At 40.4% G+C, this 22,908-nt stretch overlaps 1 long non-coding RNA gene across 2 annotated transcripts in view; it reads left to right on the top strand.

The window, feature by feature from the left end:
- Nucleotides 1-17,047, top strand: part of LOC146397748 (uncharacterized) — a 31,846-nt gene extending 14,799 nt beyond the window's left edge. Inside the window, exons 3-4 of one of the 2 annotated variants that reach the window (XR_014824899.1) lie at nt 308-537; nt 16,111-17,047. This is a non-coding gene — a long non-coding RNA (uncharacterized LOC146397748). Of the gene's footprint in view, nt 1-307; nt 2,055-16,110 lie in introns of those variants that run through there. The other variant, XR_014824898.1, reaches the window with a different exon arrangement.
- The last annotated feature ends 5,861 nt before the right edge of the window (nt 17,048-22,908 follow it).

The raw sequence follows: 22,908 nt of genomic DNA, 5'->3' as shown, positions 1-22,908 counted from the left end.
TCTGGGTTTGTTTACGTGGCACTGTGCCTCTGTCTGCTCAGACCATGGCCTCCATGCCCTGTCTGTGTTCCTCTGCTCTATTAGCATTCTCTGCTGCATGAAGGCTTTGGAAAGAGCCATATTTCTCTGCCTTTGCCAGGAAGAAACATTTTAATATTGGGACTTCAGCTAAAAATTGACTGCCCCACTGAGCACCCCTAGGATACAATGCAATCTCTCCTAGTCATATGTAGAAATTCAGGAATGTTCTGACTTCTTGTTGTTGTTTGTTTTTTGTTTGTTGTTGTTGTTTTGGTTGCATCCACAGAATGTAGAAGTTGCTGGGTCAGGGATCAAAGGATCAAATCTGCACTACAGCTGTAACCAGAACCACTGAAGTGACAACCCAGATCCTTAACCTGCTGAGCCACAAGACAATTCCATGTTCTGATCTGTTTCAAGCATTTCATATCTGGTGTCAAAGAGGTTACTAAAAAGATAGGAATCCTGCCTGCTACATTGAGACAGAGTAAAGAGAAACAGACATGAATTTTGGAGGTAAGCAAACCTCAGATTGCATCCCAGTTCTAATGCATACTGTGTGGCCTTTGGCCACTTACTGAACCTCTCTGAGCTTTCTTCTTCCATGAAACAGAGATAAAAACACCTGACTGATCCTGATCCTGTTTTTCGAGGATCGAAAGTGATGGTAGGTATGATGTTCCTGGTATAGACTAGGTATGTGATTGCTTTTCTGCCAATATTTTTTGGCTGTTGAACTTAGCCTCTTCGGAACCCATTTTCCTTATTTTTAAAATGAAGCGTGAGGCTAAGCTGACTGCTAAGGTCTCTTCCAGTTCAGAGTGTCTCGTATATCAAGCTTGGGAAAGGTTCTGAGTGCTTTCTTTCCTGATATTATCTCGTGTGATCCTCTAACAACCTTTTGAGTTAGGTCCTATTATAATTCACATTTTACAGAAGAGAAAACTGAGGCTCAGGAAGAATGAATAACTGGGCAGGGTTACTTACCTAGCAGTCAGCTAGGAAATAGGATTTGAACCCAGAGCCTACAGTTTAAATCAGTGCCCTGAACTGTGAGGCTCAGAGCCATGTGCAGTGGATCCTCGTGTAACAGCTGCTCAGTGGTTACTCTCAGTGCCCTTGACTGACTGGGCACTACCTATGCTCTGATGGGTGGGCTGTATCCTGCCCCAAATTTTACTGACAGGGCACCAATCCAGGAAGCAAGGAATTTCCCAGGAATAACAGGACAGTGCCCACAGAGGATATGAGTGGACGACAGGGAGTTACGGAATTGCTGACTGACTGGGTAGATGGCTCCCCAGCCAACCTGGCGGACCTTGTAGACAGGTGCACATCATACAGACTGAATTGATGGTGACGAAATATCTGAAAAGTGTGTCTGCATCTCTCTTTGGTGCTGTCAGGGCCCTCCTCTCTTATCTAGTTTCTTGCTTCTAATATGTCCTGGATTCAGAAACCAGCTAACCAAACTTGTTAGAACTGTGCTTCAAATAAGAGTTAAGTATACTCTGCAAAAGTCCCTGAGGCGTGCTCGAAGAAGGGTTAGAGCTTGGAGATTGTGACATTTCAGTGTCATCAGAGAGAAGGAAAAGCGGCTCAAAATAATTTGAAAGCCTATCAAATGTTTATACTAATTTGCATACATAAGCACATAGATGTTTATGTCTGCTATACCCACATTTGGCTCTGCTTAAATGTTCTGTTCCTTGCTGATCTCAAATGACTCAGATAGTAGCTATATTCAACTTTCCCACGTAAATTTCCTAAAACACCAGGTACTGACTCCTGGTAATTTTATTGGCGTTTCCTTCAGGAACCTGTATTGGCATTCAGTTGGCAACAATTATCTCCTGGTGGGAAGCTGATACCTACTTTTCTGGGCTTTGTTATCTTTTTTTTTTCTTCTGCAGATATGTTGGGTTATAGCTTAGCAGTGTTATAGAGAAACTCACGTGCTTAGGTGATGTTAATGTGCTATTTTCTTTAACTTATTGAATAAAAACTCACCCATCAGCGGTGTTTCAGATCCAGTTGAATTTTTATTTTCCTTTAAAACCTTAACAATCACCAGGAAAATTGTGCTATAAGGCCCCGAGTGGCAGCCAACGTCTTTCATCAAAGCAACTCAAAATACTTCCCAAACATTAATTAAACCCCACACATTGTAGCCTAGTTACACACTGAATTTTTTCTTAAAAAAAAAAAAATCAGTACCAGCAAGTAGGTGACAGATGTACATGGCAAAGGAAAATGAAAACTTCTTAAGGAAACAAATTTGAGTTTTCAAGTACCAAGGGCATCTACTTCCTCTTAATAAAACGATGTTCTAGTCCCTGATCACATTCGGCTGCTCATCTTCTTACACATAGAGCTGTTGATCCAATCTTCCTTTCCACAAGCATTATTCTCTTGGCACAGGCAGAAACATTTGCTTCTTGGCTTTATTGCTATCAGGCGTGGTAAGGCTGTGGGCCACAGGGAAACTTGAGCAGTTTCTAAAGTGACGAGGAAGTTGAGCACTTTCCTAGCATCACCCGGGTGCACTGGGTCCCCTGGGAGCAGAAGCATTCTGATCCAAGTTGAGTCCCTCGCAAGTAGCAGGACCCTGAGAGTGAGAGCCCAGCCTTGACTTGAAGCTTTGAAATGCACCTGGAGGTCATACAGGCAACTAAGAGGGGCCAGGCCCAGGGAGGGGCTGGAACGCATACAAAGACGTGCTGGGCTCAACCTTTTCTCCCATTACCGCTCACCCCTCCAAACCCCACAAAAGAGGACACTGAATTGCTAACCTTGAAACTGCACAGTCCTTTTCCCAGAAATCCTCTCATTCACACACACATCAGTACCTCCCTTAAAGAGGAGCTGGCTGCCAGTTGGCTGGAATTGTCGGCTGGCCTTGAGTCTGGCTGAATTGCTCCAATCCTCATCTCCCTCGACACATCAGATCACACCTCTTGGCTTCTTATGGTTTCCATGCCTACCAGATTCAATATCTTGGATATGTCTTCTTCACCAATTACTATTATTTTTTTTGCATCTAGTCCAATATTATCACCGTACAAGTATCAGCTGTTGCTGCTGCTGCTGTTACTATTATTATAATCATGTGTCCTTGAAACTCTTGTAGTTTAATGAACAATTCAAAAGAACTAGATACCACATATGACAGTAATAAAAATACGTTTCATTTTTAGAATGCTTTCACTCCCAGGATCCTATGTCTTGGATTCATTTATTTATTTGCTCATCTATTTCCTCATTCAACCAAGAGACTTCCATGGTCTCAGTGGGGATGAAACATAATTAAAATACGGTTCCTGGTTTCAAGAGCTGACAGTACAGAGGGAGACATACACAGAACCAAGAAGATAAGTGCTATGCTTGAGCTGATCCTCAGATCATCATATTTACCAGTGAGAGAAGGAGCCCCAGAGGGTAGCAAAGACATTCTCAAGGTCACACAGCTAGTTACTTGAGGAATAAATCTAACATCCAGGCCTTCCTGTTATTAAGCCACTGTATTTTTGCTAACTCTGCCACTTGGTTTCCTTTAGAGCATTGTTTTTCAAAAGTGTGGTCCAAGGGCCAACAGCATCAGCAACATCTGAGAACTTATTAGAAATGCAAATCCTTAGCTTTTGCCCCAGACCTACAGAATCTGAAATTCTGGAAGTGGGGCCCAGAAATCTGTATTTTAATGAGCCCTCAACATGATTCCAATACACACTAAAGTTTGAAAACTCTTACTCCAGATCAGTGCTTTTCAAACATCATTGTGCATAGGAATCACCTGGGAAGTTTTTTAAAGATGTAAGTTTTGATTCAGTGGATTTGGGAGGGGTTTTGAGCCTGCATTTCTAACAAACTCTCCGGCTACACCTATGCTGCTGGACTTGGCTTAAATAGCAAGAATATAAAGAGAAGTAACCCCAGCAGGAGCAGTGGTTAAGCCCAGATGATGAGTGGTGCTAGGGTATCAAGTGAATTCAATAAAATGATTTCTTGTCATGTAGGAGCTTAAACTTTAGCACAGATAATGTGCAGATAGATAGACTTTCAGGGCATAAAATCCACACTGGTGAGAGAGAGAGAGTGTGTGTGTGTGTGTGTATGTACACATATATAAAACTTTGCAGGTTGGAACAGTTTAATATAGTGGAAACACATGGGTAAACATCAATAAAGAACATTACATATAAAGCAGAAGGTAGTAATCGCAGAATGCTCAGAAAATAATAAAATCACAAAACATTGAAGATATTTGGAAAGCATGTAAAACATCTGAGACAGTTTCCCCCCCCCCCCCTGCGCCAAAATGGTTGGGTTACTAGACTTGGTAAATAAAAATATCCTATCTGGAAATCCTAAAAATACGAGGGCTCAGTAATCTCTGGAAATTTCATTGATGCAGATAGCCCGCTTCTCTGAAATGCCTGTCAAGAATGATTGTATGGGGAGCTTGTGTGAGATGGTGACTGAAATAGGAGGTGTTGGAGTTGTAAGCTTGGACAGGGAAGGTCCCAGGCAAATTTACTCTGGGTCTCTCAATTGGTTAAGAAGGGTAGGTCTGTCAGGACTGTTTCCACTTGCAAGTCATGAAACCCAACGAAAGTTAGCTTAGACAGGAAAGGAGTTTATTGGTCTTGTGCCACAGAAGATCAGAATTAGGAAGTTCCAAGACCAGCATGAATCAGCAATGTTATCAAGGGTCCAGCTTCTTGTTTCATCACCCTTAACATTGTAGAATAGCACCTGTACTTCCAGACACTAAGTCTAGGTGGCAGGCACGAAGAAAGGAAAAGGCAAGACCAAGATTAAAGGGCTGAAGTGCATGCCAGCTGAAATTGTCTCTAAGAAATGTGCCTGTGCATTGCACTCAGGGAATTCCATTTCTTATCTCTTTGGTTGTCTGGTGATTCCTGATTGCTGGGAGTCTGGAAAATTAGACACATGCACCTTGGATAAATTCAAAGTTCACTTGTTAATGAAGCTAAGAATGAATGAATACTAAGTGGGCAATAAGTAGTGTGTGTCTTAAAAAATTTATGGAGCAGGTGGTGGATGAAAGAAAAAGAGAAAGAATAGGTGAATGATTGAGGAATCCAAGTTTTGGAAGCATGGGCGAAGAGGTTGTATCAGGGTGGCTGTTCATGCAAACTAATATATGACCTCAAGTAGGGTCAACTCACCCAATTCAAAGTAAACCTCCATTTTTAAGATCTGGAACATGCCATTTTGCCTGATTCTCTGATTCCTTTTCCTTTTGGAAAAGAAGCTTGGTGCTGAGTGACAAGTGTTACGTATTTATTTGACACTTCCTTATTAGTTGACAATGTTGCTTCTCAGTCTGGTTTAATTTGAAAGACATAGTAGGCAAAGTCTCTGGGCAATTGATAACCTGTTATGGGGTGAATCTTATGATATGACATTACTTTAACCATTATTACAAGCAAAATGGGGGCAGTTTTGCAGTTTTCACAGCATCCTCTGCTTGGACTAGTGGAATCTGTAATACTACATAAAACAAATGACAATGTTACATCAGGAAAATGGAGACAGGTTGGTGAAAACTTTACAAAATAACATTTGAACCAGACCTTAAATGGTGAGTAAGATTTCTCTAACGGATATAGACATAGAGACACTTCAAGACCCTGCATTGTGAGAGAGCTGTTAAATTACCTTGAAAAGACATCTTTCTATGTCAGAAAGATCGCCTCACCTATTCTATAAAAAAAAAAAAAAAATTGTAAGAAAAAGTAGATGAAATAAGTTTTCTGGAATGCTGCATTGGCTTTCTGCTTTAATTCTGATTCAATTATCCAGAAAACATCCATTCCCCCAAGTCCTTTGAAATAATCGACCTTTTCCCTGAATCCTAAAGCATTCTTCTTTTCATGGTGTGTTTTGTGAACATTTCCTTCCTTTCTCTCCTGCAGATATTGTGAGTAACCCAATTTCGTTCATCTCTTGACAGGTAAAAAGGTGGCAGTCTCTTATTTCACCTCCATCTAAGCCACAATGTTGGGAATTGTTCCTCTCTGGCTTGATACTTTTATGTTGATGGGGGAAAAAAAAACAAAGGGAAGGAAGAATAGAATCAGGAAGCGAGGGTCAGAGCATGTGTCTCCAGACCCTGGGAGCAGGCAAATCAGGCTGCCAGCTGCAACAAGAAGCTCTCTAATAAGGAAATTAGAGCATGATCATTTCTGGCTATGTGACTCTGATTCTAAATAGGTTTTACAAATAGATTGTGATTGAACTTGGAAACATAAACAAATTGGCTTTGCGGAATAAAGGCTGAACTACATTCTGGTTAGAGAATTAAAATGCTTTTATGGGAGGCTCTCTGGGAGAACGGACAGCGATTTTAACGAGAGCATATGCATTTGTGAAACGCACCAGCTTTGTGGGTTCCTCTTTGGAGAGTCAGGTCTGATAAACTCAAAAGAAAGTTTCCCAACAGGGTCCCTAAGAGGACAGCTGATAAAGGCAGGGAATGGGCAGTGTGTATTTGAAATTCCCCATTCAGATGCTGGGAGGAGAGGTGCCATTTAAAAATAATAGATTTAAAAATATCAGTAGCTTAAAAAATTCTAGCCAGCATTCTCCCTTGGACATTTCTTTTGTCTCTTGGAGGTTTGGGGATAGAGGTTCTCTAAGCTCTATTAATACATTTTCGCTTATAAATATTCATACAGTGTTCCCGGTGCCTCCACGACTGACTCAGTGCAGGCTCCTTCCCCTGGCAAGAGAGTGGTGCTGGAAGAGATGCTAAATTTCCAACAAGGCCCCGGGTCAGCCTCAGACAACCCAGAGGCATTTGAAAACACTGAAGACTTTTCTGTCAAGATAAAGTGTTATAAATGCCTGTGTGTCCAAGCTTATATTCCACATGAGAGGATTAGCTTCCCCTCTCTGCAAACTCTCCTAGTGGTTACAAGCAGTCATGGTTTTGTGTGTTTTGTGCTTCATGCACTGAGAAAAGAGATCTGCACAATTGGAAGATGCTCTTTTTTATTTCCTTTTTCCTAAATCCACTGATTACTCGCTGAGGCCTGATCCACATGGAGTGCAAGTCAGGAAAATCTCTCTGATGATGTTAGGTTTAGAAACAAGGTGTGAGACCTGGTGGGGGCCACAGGGTCATTGGTTGTTGGGTGGGATCCAGCTCATGCAGGGTACATTCCACTGTGTCAAAATGCTTACACTGTGGATATTTTCCCTATGACCTAATTAATGAGCTAACCCTAGATCCTTTTGTGCTAACTCTGCTCCCCATCTGGGTGTGTTACTGGGAAATGGATGAAGTCTAGAGCTGCATTTTCTCACTCTCCTTTATTGGGGTATGGGGTTTCTTACATCTCCGGGGACTGCATGGTTACTTTCTCCCACTAAATGCTTTCCGGGCCCAAGGGAATGAGCATGCAGGGCTTATGTCTACACCTACATCGACACTGCACTGGACCCACTTAACACACACACTTACATCATATAGGTAAATAAAACATTTTGCTAAAAGAAGCCAATATTGTCTTATATTTTCTTTCTCTCTCTCTCTCTCTCTCTCTCTTTCTTTCTTCCTTTCCTTCCTTTTTTTTGGCCATGCCCACAGCATGTGAAAGTTCCTGAGCCCAGGGCTCAAATCCATCATAGCAGCAACCTGAGCCACATCAGTGGCAATGCCAGATCCTTAGCCCACTGCACAACCTGTCTCACATTTTCATTTCAGAGATATTTTCTTTTTATTTATGATTCAGCCCTAATATTTCAGTCTCCTGCTGATGATTTTTCTGTCAAGCATATAGAAACTTATTATTGAATTACCAGGTGAGCTTCTTGTTTAAATGCAACTCAAATTAATTCATTGTGGAAATAAAATTTCTGCTCTCTTTAGCCTACCCACTCAACATAAACAGTTTATTTTCCTTACAAGGTATTTTCCCTAACAAGCCCAGCACAGCAGAAAATACATCAAACTGGGTGTCCTGTGACCTAGATTCTAGCCAGAGCTCTTCCACAAACGATGAATCTGGACAAGTCATACATAAAAGATGGAGTTATGCCAGGTGCAGTTGCATTGGAGGATGAACTTCTCAAATGACCATATGTATTAGTCTGCGCATTCTGGAGAAACAGAACAAGTAAGAGGAAGATAAATATACACACACACACATATATGTAAAAAATGTAATACATGTATGTATACCATATATATGTGTGTGTGTGTGAATATGGAGGCTTGGCATGTTCAAAATATTCAACAGGTCAGCAGCTTGGAGACTCAGGAAAGAGTTGCAACTTGAGTCCAAGATGGTCATAGAGGAAGTTCCTGTTGTGGCTCAGCAGTAATGAACTTAACTAGTATCCATGAGGATGCGGGTTCAATCATCCCTGGCCTCACTCAGTGGGTTAGGGACCTGGCGTTGCCATGAGCTGTGGTGTGGGCTACAGACGTGGCTTGGATCTGGCATTGCTGTGGCTGTGGTTTAGGCTGGTGGCTACAGCTCTGATTCAACCTCTATCCTGGGAACTTCCATATGCTGCAGGTGCAGCCCTAAAAAAAAAAAAAAAAAAAAAAAAGACAAAGATGGTCAAAGAATTCTCTCTTCCTGGGGGAGGGTAAATATTTTTTCTATTAAGGCCTTCAACTGACTGGGTGAGGCCCACCTACATTTCGGTGAGTCATCTGCTTTGTTCAGAGTTCACTGACTTAAATGTTAATCTAAACAGAGTTCTCTAAAGAAACATCTAGAATATTGTTGGAACACATATCTGGATACCATGGCCTTGACAAGTTGACACATGAGATGAACCATCACGCCATATATAAAAATCACATGAGGAGTTTGTTAAACATAGGTTCCTGGGCTCCACCCTCAGATTCTGATTTTAATTTGCTATCCTTTGCCAGGCAATGCTGACACACCTCTTCTAGGGATTACTTTTCGAGTAGTATTGTCATAGGTATGCTATTGTATGACCATGGTCCAGACTCCTATAGAATGAGAAAACTGAAGTCTGGAGTTATGACTGGACTTGTCCAAATGAGCATATATATATTTAGATATTCTAACCCAAATCTTCAAATCTTAGTCTAGGGCTTTTTCCACATAACATACTACCTACCATGTAGTACAAATGAACTTTCTTAGGATGAAATCTATCCTTGTAATTGAACCTTCCTCATAACCAGAGTAGGATTTTGCATAGAACTTGACAACCTGATCTTAAAATTCATGTGGAAGGTCAGAAGACTGGGAAGAGTCAAGGTGCTTTTGAAGAAGATTGAGGAGGGAAGACCCATACGACTGTATCTGCAGGGTTTTTTTTTAAAAACTGTAGTAATGAAAGTAGCATGGCATTGACAGACATCATTGGAACACATCAAGAACCCATTGTCAGACTATAAATATTTGAAATATCTATGACAGGGGTAGCATTACAAGAGAAATCATCAATAAATACTGCTACAAAATGGCTATCAATGTAAGAAAAAATATACTTTCTATGCATACCACACTTGAAAATAAATTCCAGATGGATCAATGTAGAAGCAACATTTTAAAACTTTTAATGGAAAATTTAAGATAAAATTTTTTATATAAGGGCAGACAAGTATTTCTTAAATGAGATAAAAACACAAACCATAAAGTAAAATAATAACAAGCCAATATTTATTAAGATATTCTATATCTACACAATATTTTTTTTTTCTTTTTTGGCTGCCCCTCACCATGCGGAGTTCCCAGCCCCGGGATCAGATCTGAAGGGTGGGTGATATGTATGCTACAGCTGTAGCAACATGGGATCCTTAAACTACTGTGTCAGGTTGGGGATTGAACCTGCATCCTGGCTGCTGCAGAGATGATACTGATCCCAGTGCACCACAGTGGGAATTCCTGCAATATTCTGAGTACATTATATATACTAACTCATGTAGTCCTCATGAAAACCCTAGGAAGCCATTATTATTGTGACCTTCATAAAAGACTGTGGGCTGGAGAGACTATTAACTTCCCTAACCTGTATGGTAAGTGGCAGAGGTATGAGTTGATCCTAGACATTCTGGCTCTAGAGGCACTGCTCGGTACACTACCTCTCAAGAGGGGAAAAATATTACATTCAAGTAAAAAGAGTATATGATAAGTAAATTAATTAAAAACACAAACAAATACTAGGAGAAATACATTTTTGGGGCCAGCCCCCAGCATATGGAAGTTCCCAGGCCAGGGATAGAATCTGAGCTACAGCTGCAGCAATGCCCTTAACCCACAGAGCCGCAGCAAGAATTCCTGAGAGAAAATATTTTTAAGGCATATAACCATCAAAAGTACACACACACACACACACACACACACACACACAGCGCACTTACAAATCAACATGAAAAAGAAGCACTCCATTAGAAAATAGGCACAGATTATGAGTAGGCATTTCATTGAAAAGGAAAGTCAAATGGCCATAATCATATGAAAATTTCATGCTAGTCAACTTATAAATCAGTATAATCACTTTGGAGGGCAATTTGGCAATGTCTATTAAAGTAAAAGGTGCACCTTCCTTATAATCCAGAAAATTCTTTGTATGCACAAAGGTAGCTTTTGCAAAGTTGTTCTAGCAAAATATCAGAGATAATAACTCCATAAAGAAATAGCTCAACAAATTGTAGAAGAATTACATTTTGGAATACAAAGTATAGTAGGTCTAGATATATCGACACAGATAAAGTTAAAAAACCTAATGTTGAGTAAACAAATGATATTGAACAATGTCATAGAGCATTCAATACCATTTGAGTGAACTCTAAAGTCTCAGAAAATAATGCTATATGGCCAAGATGATAGAGCATATAGTAAGCTATTACACACAGAGGGTATAAACAACAAGGTCCTACTGTATAGGACAGAGAACTATATTCAATGTCCTGATAAACCATAATGGAAGAGAATATTTTTAAAAAAGCGTGTATATAGACATATAACGGAATCACTTTGCAGTACAGCACAAATTAACACAACACTGTAAATCAACCATACTTCAATAAAATAAAATTTAAAAAAAGAGGATAAAGAATAGAACAGCAAGCCATAATGGAAAGGCAAGCCTAAGTCATGCAATAAAAAGAGTATAAAAGGAAACGGTTGCTAGCACTGTATTAGAATTGCAAAAACAAAAAAGATAGAGCCCTTGCTTGCCAGGAGTTTAGAGTATAGTAGAGTAACTCATTTGAATAGACTATTGGAACATACTGTGAGAAGAGCTGTAGGAAATGTATGCAGAGTTTCATGGAAGCATGTAGGGAGGACCGTGGTCTCCAATGCCGGGGGCAGGGTGGAGGATGTGAACATATGACAACCTGAGCTGTCTTCTGAAAGATGAGTAGCAGTTTGCTTCTGTCTTGGGAGCATATTTTATAATCAAGAGCAATAAATCACTTAGCAAAAAAAATGCTATATATTGTTTTGGGGGCACAACATTGCCCTAAGGATATAGATCCACTTCAGGATAACGGTTTCCTTTGGGGGATGGGAGAGGGGGAAAGGGAGAGAGTGGAGGATGAGAAGAGAAATTTAGCTATCTCTTACATTTTTTTTCAGTCTCAAGAAGACATGCATAAATATTAAGATATGTTAACTATTAAGTTGGGCACCTGAAAGTTTTATTTCCTATATATTTGAAAATGTTTTTAATTGCATATTTTTAAAGAAATAAAAATACTATCTCCACAGTCATTATTTTTAGCATACAATTGTATTTTTTCCCCTGAGAACTAAAATATATAAACTTTCTCCTTTGTGTGTATTATTTTATCTTAGGTATCTTTTTCTACTTACTATAAATCTTAAAAGTTGGAAGAAAATTTAGAGGGGACATGGAGAGCAGACATGTTTGCCAAGGGGGAAAGGGGAGAGAAGGAGATGGATGGGGACTATGGGGTTAGTAGATGCAAACTATTGCATTTGGAGTAGATAAGCAATGAGATCCTGATGTATAGCACAGGGAACTATATCTAGTTACTTGTGATGGAACATGGTGGAGGATTATGTGAGAAAAAGAAAATGTGTGTGTGTGTGTGTGTGTGTGTGTGTGTATTTGTGTGTGTGTACGACTTGGTCAATTTGCTGTACAGCAGAAATTGAAGGAACATTGTAAATCAACTATAGTAAAATAATAAAAATCTTTAAAAAAAAAGAACAGATAAGTAATGGGGTCCTACTGTATAGCAGAAGGGAACTCTGTCCAATCTCTTGGGTTAGAACATGATGGGAGATAGTATGAAAAAAAAGAATATATGTGTGTGTGTGTGTGTGTGTGTGTACGGCTGAGCCCCTTTGCTGTACAGCAGAAATTGAAGGAACATTGTAAATCAACTATAGTTTGAGAAAAAATTTTTTTTAATTAGAGGGCATTTGTTTAAATCTACCACTTAACATAGGCACCTTTGAACACAAACTGTTGTTCCAGGTAAAAACACTTGGTAGATTTTTCTTTTATGTTTAATAATCTGGAAAATATAGTTTTGGTTAACTGGAGTCAAGTTTTAACTGAGTCAAGATCCTTGGATAATGACTTTTATTTATTTATTTATTTTGTCTTTTTGCCTTTTCTAGGGCCACTTCCACGGCATATGGAGGTTCCCAGGCTAGGGGTCTAATCAGATCTACAGCTACCAGCCTATACCACAGCCACAGCAATGTGGGATCCGAGTGACATCTGTGACCTACACCACAGCTCACGGCAACGCCAGATCCTTAACCCACTGAGCAAGGCCATGATCGATCCTGCAACCTCATGGTTCCTAGTTGGATTTGTTAACCACTGCGCCACAACGGGAACTCCGATAATTACTTTTAAAAGTAAAACATAAGTTACGCTTCACAGTAACACTAGGAAATCATGAACACATGATTTTAACCTGTAATGATTCAGAGGCTGTTTAGAGTTACAGGATCATCATCATAGTCATCAGTTACCATTATTTTGGTAATATGCGGAAGTGCCAATTGCAAGAGATCTGACTGGCAAAATGTCAGATAATATGGAATAAAAGGAATACACACAGAGAAGGGAATTACCATTTATTGAGGTGTTGTGAGAGGTACTTTCGATATGCAATTTCATTTAAATCCTACAGCAATCCTATAATGTAAATATTGTTATGCCCACTTTTCAAACAAAGGCAGTGGGGTTAAGAGAGATTCAAGGTAATTTACCCTAAGTCTTGTTAAAAAAACTTATCCCAAACATGAAAAGAAGGCAAAAATAAGTCAGTTTGTCCTCTTAACATTATACTGGAGCTTTATCTAACCAGAGCCCACAGATTGTTAATTCTCTGAAAGAATGTACTTTTGTTTGGCTTACTATTTACTATTTATTAGCACTAAACTCTATGAAACTATAGGTTAACTTGTAGATTTTTGTCTGATAAAAATGCAAATGGTTTTTATTCAGTAGAAAATATAATTTCAGAGAGACATTATCTATCTATCTTTAGCCTCTCAAATTCTTAAACCAGTATTATATGGGTTAAATAAATTTTGACATCCATGCTGTTTGCATGTTTGCATAAGAGTCAAGTTTTTTCCTTATTAAAAATTACATTTTGACAGCCCCACAGCTAGAGCCAGGGCGTCAGCTCCAGAGCAAGTGTTCTTGTTCTCACATCCACTCTCTTTTGGACGTTCGTGTGTACTTCATTACTGGAAACCTGTGCTTAATTAAGGAACCAGCCCTTCGACAGGGGTCAGGGAAAATAACACTATTAGGGAACAGTCTCAGTTTTCACTTATCTGCGAGGTGGAAACTATATTGAGGAACCCATCTCTGGACGTGCATCTCCAATACATAGAGGCTCGTCAACTGGACTCATACAGTTGCTACTTCCTCCTGCCCAATAAATAGAGATAGGATGGCTTATCCACAGTTTCATACTGTGCATTTTGTACATAAACATATTATATATATACATGGTGTTTATGTGCATGTGTATTTGTACAATGTATTTTGTACTTCATGGTCTGGGTGGTACAGAATGTATTTAGTAATGAGTAGAGTCAATGTTCGTATCTGTAATTTCTATTCCATCTCTATTCAACCAATTTCTAGCTTGCTATTGAATCCTTATAACCCAAAGGATCTATTTTACAAAGATAGTTTTATAAAACTTTGTATCTATTTTACAAAGATAGTTCTCTTCTGTAAACTTCAAAAACACATTCACAAACATAACATGAAACCCATTCATTCAGTGTAATAAAGGTAGGACTGAATTAATGAAAATGTGGAATTGTGGATTATTAAAAAACTGAAGTAGCATTATTTTCAAGTACATATATGCTAGCATTTTAGTTACAAAATATACCCTATAATCTTCCTTGGGGACTTAATTAATAGGGAGATAAAAGTGGTATGTAATTAGCTTATCAACTTCAAGAAGAAATGGGCATTTAAGTGATTGCAAAATTTGTTCTCTTAAACAGGTAAAATGACTCTTCTTTATAATCCTTTCCAGATTATCAATTGACATAGAATAACCTTTCTTGATAAGAAAAACCAATAGAGTCATTTCAAATCTAAAGCAGGGATATGTGCATTTTTTTGTCTGGGTAGTACAAAATAATGCTATTTGCAGCAACATAGATGCAACTAGAGATTCTCATACTAAGTGAAGTAAGTCAGAAAGAGAAAGACAAATACCACATGATATCACTTATATGTGAAATCTAAAATATGGCACAAATGATCCTGTCTACAAAGCAGAAACAGATCACGGACCTGGAGAGCAGACCTGTTGTTGGTGGGGCGTATGGGGGGAGGGGAAGGGAGTGAGATGGATGAGGAGTTTGGGGTTGGTAGATGCAAGCTATTACATTTAGAATGGATAAGCAATGGGGTCCTACTGTACAGCACAGGTAACTCTGTCCAATCTCTTGGGTTATAATGTGATGGAAGATAGTGTGAAAAAAAAAGAAAGTGTATATATATGTATGCTGGTCACTTTGCTGTACAGCAGAAATTGAAGGAACATTGTAAATCAACTATACTTCAATAAAGAAATTAAAAATAATAATGCAGGGATATGTGAACCAAGGAATTTCAGTGCTTTTGCCTTTTCTCCTTTATTATAGGTTACCTCACTAAATGAGCTGATTGGGCTTAGTTTACATCCCTGGTAACACCATCTTGAAGCAAAATGTTGGAAAAGGTCTCCTGGCAACTGGCAACTAGTGGCCACTGCCCTTTTGCCTGGAGAAAGGGGGCTGCTGTTGTACCAGGCAGAGCCCAGAGGACAAGAGGCAGGCGGTCTGGCAGGGCTGCCTGCTCATGCTAATTACCCTCGCCTGGCGCTTCCCTTCTGGGGAAGTAGGAGGAGAGAAATTGATGCCAAGTTCTTGCACAAGGTCAAATGTTTCTGGAGGAAAGGAGCCAGGGTTAAATTAGCAGCCAGAATGAGGTAGGAAGCTGGACGGAGAAACATAGGCTGGGAGAGGGAGGGAGAGGTCTGGAAATTCAAATGGAGACAGCAGTAAAAAGTAATTACTAACACATTTTCCAACTTGGAAAGCCAGCCACATCCCGCACCAGGGCCAGACCCAGAGCTCTTCTGTTCCAAGGAGGTTGGAGCAGGCTCAGGGGACAGGAAGGGACTGTGCAAGCCAGCAGTCTGTAGCTGGCTTTGGAGCCATGCTCCCTGAAAAGGGAGATTTGTCTTGAAAGAGAAAGCAAAGGACATTTTTGCCTAAACTCTCCATTAGGAGGAACATTCTCCATCCATTAAATATATCCATCCTTTTAGGATCATTTAGAAAAAAAAAAATCAGAACAAAGTAAAGGGAAACCTTTTAGGAAAATGTAAGCCTTTGTAAACCTAAAATATCTCTCTTCTCTCCTGTTCATCAACATTACTGGAAGAAAGAAACTGGGAGGAATGGATCTCAGGAGAGGAGGAGGAGAGGGAGGGGAAAAAAGGGAAAGGAGACACAACGGTCTCTGGTGTCAAGGAGAAATTCATGACTGGATTGACTGTTTAGGATTGACTGTTTTGACAGCTGGTTTTTTTTTTTTTTCTCCCTCCAACTTCAGAACCATGACAGACAATTGCTGAACATCAAATTGATGAGTGAACACTTCATCAGATCTGGTTGCCTTAACAACTGAAATAGCCAAAATGTTAAGACAGTCAAATAAGATTGATTATTTTTGATACAATCTGTGGGTGGTTGACCCAGAAAATCTCAGCCTCATCACACATATAAACACAGAGGCTGTATCAACAGATGCAAAAGCAGCCAGAGGACAAGCGAGAAATCCGTCAATCACCTGGATGCCTCCTGTCTCTGATGCACTGAGCAGCGAGCAGAGAAACACCCGGAAAGACTCTCTGGATTGCTTCTGGGTACTGGGTAGCAGAGGATGTAGCGGGGAATTTTGATCCTTTCGGTTTCTAGAAAAAGACAGTCTGGCTTGTAATGGAAAAGCAGATTTCCTCCAAATTGTCTAGAGGTGCTGAATCATGCATGAATGTCAGCAGATGATGCCAACCATGGCGTCATTTCATGCGGACTTTATCTGGTGTGAACTAAGAGCATTCCACTTTATGAATCTTCTTCAAGCATCCACAGATAATTGTGCTGTGTCATAGACCAAAAGGGAAATTAAATCTCTCTGTTATTGGAGTTGGTATTTGTAGCCTTTCCTGAAGACAGGGGAAAGGAAATTCATTTCAGATTTAAAAAAAATTCCTAAACTGGAAAATTGCAATCACCATATCATATTTTATCATTGTGCCTATCTGAATTCAGCCCATCATGTACAGAGGGGTGGATGCTATTACATAAAGGTACAGGTACAAAGGTTAAACCTTGTTTATTTGTTTGTTGAGGTTTTTCTATTCATTTTGAATTCTAAAAAAAATTATTAGTTGATAGCTCGATGGCAGTACAGTCTGTATTGAGAAAAGAGGAATTGATTAATAAGTGAGAAATTAAAAATGAGTGAGAAATAAAAAGCCTACAAAACATTTCATGGTGTAATTTTCCAATACAGATTTAAGGAGATACCCACATGCAATTAGAAACAGATGCATTTTCCAGCCTTTATTACTGAACAAAGAATAATTTCTGATTCCTCCTCTTATAAAAGAATGCAAGAAAATATAATGCTAAAATCAATATATTAGCATGCCATTCGTTTGAATACCTGATTGCTTGAAACTTGAATCCGTCTCAATTCTTGGAGGTCCTGACATAGCTTGCATAGGGCTAAATGTTAGGGAAGTACAGTTGCAATAATCGTTCATGGAAACAAAATATTAATCTGCAAATATGTTTGCTAGATTAATTAGCAAGGATGGTAACTTGACATATTGATTCCTAAAAATGAGTCTGTGGATACATTTGAATGCATGTTTAAAACAATATCACGTTTTCTTAGATAACTTTATATATATATAGATATATATAGATATATAGATATATAAAGTTATAAAGTTATCTAAGAAAACGTGATATATGGAGAGAGAGAGAGAGAGTCTTTTTAGGGCTGCGCCTGCGGCATATGCATGTTCCCAGGCTAGGGGTCTAATCAGAGCTGTAGCACCGGCCTACACCACAGCCATAGCAACGGCAGATCCCATCTTCGTCTATGATCTATACCACAGCTCAACGGCAACGTGGAATCTGTAACCCACTGATTGAGGCCAGGGATCGAACCTGCCACCTCACGGTTCCTAGTCGGATTCATTTCCGTTGTGCCACGAGGGGAACTCCTAGGTAACTTTATATTTTATAATACCATTTATTTTTCTTATTTTAATTGAGTCACAAAACAGTCCTTTGCATATCGACATCCATGTTTGGCTCTGCTGATAAATATATAGCCATGCAAATCATGGACACATTTTCCTTCTAGCTTGAATTGCTCTGAGTTGAGGTTTTCTTTCTACAGTGGTGGCTCAGCAAACAAGAAAAGGATGTTACCCAAACACAGACATAGCCTACTTTAACACAAGCAAATTATCCCTTTCCTGAAGGTCTGAACTAGGGAGTTTCTAAAGAATAAGACGGTGGTGAAAGCTGAGAAAAGCTGGAGAGGCCATCGTGGTTTTTTTTTGTCTTTTTTAGGGCCATGCCCATGGCATATGGAGCTTCCCAGGCTAGGGGTTGAATTGGAGCTGTAGCCACTGGCCTATGCCACAGCAAAAGCAATGCCAGATCCGAACCTCGTCTGTGACCTACACCACAGTTCACGGTGATGCCGGATCCTTAACCAGGGATGCCAGGGATTGAACCTGTGTCCTCATGGATGCTAGTCAGATTCATTTCCATTGACCACGATGGGAGCTCCCTGCTTAGGTTCTAAGAGAGTGAAAACGATGGGTCAGTAGAAGTGATGAGGAAAGAACATAGCCATGGCAGAGGAGAGCAGGGAATAAAAGGGAGAAACCAAAAAGAATAGCCAAGTGAGATAAATACAAGCGCACTAGTGTGGGACTCCATGACCTCCTGCCATTGAGGTTACTAGGATCCACCCCCCAGTTCCGGAGCAGCTGCTGTTCCTCCTCTTGGTTTGGTTTTTCCTGGCAACCTTTAGTAACATGAGTGAGTCTTTGTTCCTTGCATCCAAAGGATTTTGACTAAAGAGTATTATTATCTTCCATGTTGCTATTGAGCAAACTAAAGCCAAAAGAGAAAGCAAAATCCTGAGAGGATGAATTGTATTACAGTTCCTTGGCATGCGAGTAGAAAGTGGTGGAGTCAACACACATGCCCAGACCTTTCTAAAACTTGTACTGATTTTAGTTTGTCACACTATGGAATTTTTACAACATGGTCCGTCCCCTGACCCACCCAAGTTCCCACTGTGGCACAATGGGATCGGCAGCATCTTTGCAGCACTGAGAGGTAGGTTCAAATCTCAGCTACACAGTAGGTTAAGGATCTGTGTTGCTGCATAGGACACAGCTGTGGCACAGATCTGATTTCTGACTCAGGAACTCCACATGTCTTGGGGTGGCGAAAGTAAATAAATAAAAAATAAATAAAAACATGCCCCCCCAATCCTTTGATACTCCTTACATTAAGAGGTGGTGTCTATGTTCCTTGCCCTTGAATCCAAGTGGGAACTTCTGACAGCTTCAACCAAAAAGAGTAGCAGAAGTAATGCTGCATGATTTTTGAGACTGGTTTAGAAAAGATTATGCAACTTTTATTTGGTTTTCTGAGACTGCTTTTGGAACCAGCCACCATGCTGCAAGGAAGCCTAACTCCCCCTAGTCCACATGGAGAGACTCTGGAAAGATCCCAAGTGGGGAGAGAGAGAGATAGAAGTGTATTGTTAGGTCCCAGCTATTCCAGGTTTCCTCTTTCTGCTCCCTCCCACCCCCTCAGTTATTCTAATTTCAACCACTGTTAGAATGCAGTACATGAGACCTGAGTCAGATCCAACTAGCTGAAAAATTTCTGGGTTCCTGCCACACAAAACCATGAATAAAATAATTATTATTTTTATAAATAAATAATTTATGAATAATTAAGTTTTGAACATAGCAATGAACATTTGGGTAGAGCATTATTACCAACTGTGTAACAGGCTACTTTTTGAACCTAAAGAGGACGACCAGGTGTGCTTCCTCAGTAGTGGTGGAAGGGGCAATTAATGGTACTTTGTTCTTTACCTTGAAGGAGATGTCCCACCATGCCCCAAACCACTGGACTCCAGAAAACTTCATTGATATGGAAGTCCCTGAATCTTCTTTAGAGGTATCTTCCACTTTCTGGAGTTCATGTGTCTTACCAAGGTCCCCCAAATACTTGGCACTTCTTGCTCATCTGATCTGAGCAATGTCACCAATAAAGCCAAAGAAATGTGTGGTTCTTTGCAGTGCCCAAAACCAGCCAGGTCACGATAATAGGATAAGGAAAGAGTTAACATGACCCTGGGCAAGATCGCCAGTCTGTATTGTTGCTTATCCCAAATGCAGATCAATGATTGTATATAGTGTATTAGATAACCAGGCTTATCCACTCTACAAAGATACTGGTTTTGGTACCACGCTACAATTGGGGCTACTACTTTGTTGAGTGTGTGGTCATCCACTGTCATACTATAGGGTCCATCTGGCTTCTGTAGGTGCCAGGATGGTGAATTAAATGTGAGTAGAGCAGTAACTGCCACCTCTATATCCTTTAGGTTGTGAAGCCTGATACTAATCTATTCCCCAAGGATGCAATGTTGGTTTTGATCTAATATCTTGTCCATGGTGGGAGGGACAGTATCAGAGGCTTCTACTTAGCCTTTCCCGTTATAGGAATTCTTACCTCACAGGCTAAGGAACCAAAATAAAGATTCTGTCAACCCCAAATTCCAATTATACACTCAGAGACTGGAGAAATAATCACTGGTTGGGTCCATACATTTAGTTGACCTACTGTGAGCCAGGTACCAATGTCAACAAATGGTTCTTGAATGCTTGCTTATTTTCCTCTCCTCAGTGCATAGTGATTGCAGATCCCTCTGGAGAAGGCCTGGGAAAAGCATTATGATTGTACTTGCTATGATCTTGCAATATCCTTTGCTCATGAAATCCAGCCTGGCTTTAAGTCAGCGGTCTCTGGGTTGAAATCTGAAATCTGGTCCAGAAACTCGGCAAGGGATTCTGACATTTTATTGTAGCAGTAGCCCTTAACTTTCGTTTCTTTTTGTTACACAGATTGAGAAATAACCTTGTTGCCTGTTCAGTTTTGACCCTGAAAATGCTTCATTCCATTAGCTATCTCCACAACACTATGTGAAGCATGCCACTCCTCACCCTCCAACCTGGCCACTCTTTATAGTAATTGAGCTCACTTTGCTTTGGATAGTGAAGTGCTATCACCTGGCCTCTATTTTTTCAGGAGTCTATCAGCATTGTGCAATTTTTCAACTGTATCCTCCAAAATCAGTCCTACTCTATAGAGGTTAAACACCACTGAGATTCTTAACAATGCTTGTGTCCTCTGCACATCCCATTTTCTTTGGCAAATGCAATGTCCTCTGAACTTTCTCACAGAAAATAATAAGCTGACAGGTCTTCTGACATTGCATAATGTGTCCACTTCAATATACCCACTTTCCGGGACTTTCACTCCCTTCCTCCATCCTTTGCCCCACAGTGTTGACGTGTTCCCCAAGGCCCTTGCCATGGTCTTAAATCCTGTATCAAGGGTTAGTGTTCCAGTATCTGTAAACTATCCTTTATCTAGGATTATATTCCATCCCCTTTAATCCAACACCTCCAAGAATCCAGTCCCGTTATATTTTGCTGGCTCTTGGCAGTAATTGTTGGCTACATCTTTCAGCTCTTTAGGTGTATAATCGTTTTTCTTGCTTTGCAATCCCTGTACTTCCCTTGGCTGGGTTATTTTGTGACTGGACCCTAAGTTATTCTTCTGATGATTCTTACAAGGGGATGTGTGGTAGATTATGCAGGAAGCATATTGCCTTGCAAGGTCAAAGGCTCTGCCTCATCTTCATGTAAGGAGGAAGAGCTAGCCTTTAACAAGAAGGCATGGGTCTTTTTTCTTGGTCCAAAGAGTCTAGCAGAATATGAAGATTTAGATTCCTCATCTTAACTCTTAGGGTCCCACTCCTTCCCAATCAGGACCATGATCTTAGTGTAGAACTATCCAGGTGAAATTTCAATCTCCATGGAGCTCTGCTACTTTTATATTTAAATCCTGGCCCGGATCCTCAGATTTTTTCTGCCTTCCTGCTGCAGGAGATGAGAGTCATTTAAATACTGCCAAGGAGGCCCCTGTCTGGCTTTTATACTTTGCTTATAATGATGGGTAGTTGCCTTCAGCCTTTTATTGACAGTCTCCAACGCATAGATTGCTCCTAGCAATAGCCATTCATTCCAAAGTCCTTGCGATGACCATTTACCACAAAACTCCCCCATGCCAGATATATGATACTTGCTAGTACAATTTCCTCCCACCAGTACGCCATCCTAGTTCACCACTGGTAAAATTTTTAACAACTGTACTGAAAGTACATGCCAAGGGCTATTAACGCTTCATCTCCCACCAACGATGGAGTCAGCATTGCCAGCTGGCTGAAGTCTGTTTTCTTGGGCCCCTTCTGGTACTTTATGGCACGTCAGGTTCCCTGGGAAATAGATTCTGAAATTCTTAGACTTGTGTGCAGGAGGTTTGCTGAGAGAGTTCTCTCAGGAACAATAACTGTAAGAGATGATGGGGGAAATTGAACTGTCTAGGGAGAAATTGAACTGTCATGTAATTACAGCAAAGGCCTCAACCAATCTTAGGAAAAGTTTGGACCATCAGATGGTCCTTCAGAGTTGTTGTGCCCTGAGGCAGGGGTGTTGGACCCTCGTAAACCACGCCTGCTTCCCCCAAGTCAAATATTCTGCCACAGGGTAGGGAGGGTGACGTTGGTGGGTGCAGCTCTCTTTAGCTGTTGCCAGTTCTTGGAGAGGAGCTCAGCTGAGAGCTCCCAGAATGTGGGGGAATGACAGTGTTGATCCTGAAAGAAGGATATGGTTGGTATGCTATGACATCCATTTGAAAACAAAATGAGTTCCCATCGTGGCTCAGGGGTTAGTGAGCCTAACTACCATCCATGAGAACACAGGTTCGATCCCTGGCCTTGCTCAGTGGGTTAAGGATCCGGCATTGCCATGAGCTGTGGTGTAGGTCACAGATGTGGCTTGGATCCAGTGTTGCTGTGGCTGTGGTGTAGGCTGGCAGCTACAGCTCAGATTGGACCCCTAGCCTGGGAACCTCCATATCCCTTGGGTGTGGCCCTAGAAAGACAAAAACAACAGCAACAACAACAAAAACCCAAAACAAACAACCTCCCCAAAAAAACCCCAAGACAACA

This window comes from Sus scrofa, chromosome 13, assembly GCF_054392235.1.
Source record: "Sus scrofa isolate SSC_HxYL_T2T_F1_AM1 chromosome 13, Sscrofa_HxYL_maternal_Yorkshire_Landrace_v2.0, whole genome shotgun sequence".
Lineage (NCBI taxonomy): Eukaryota > Metazoa > Chordata > Mammalia > Artiodactyla > Suidae > Sus > Sus scrofa.
The sequence above is the reverse complement of the archived record's forward strand: the minus strand, read 5'-3'. Positions and strand labels throughout refer to the sequence as shown.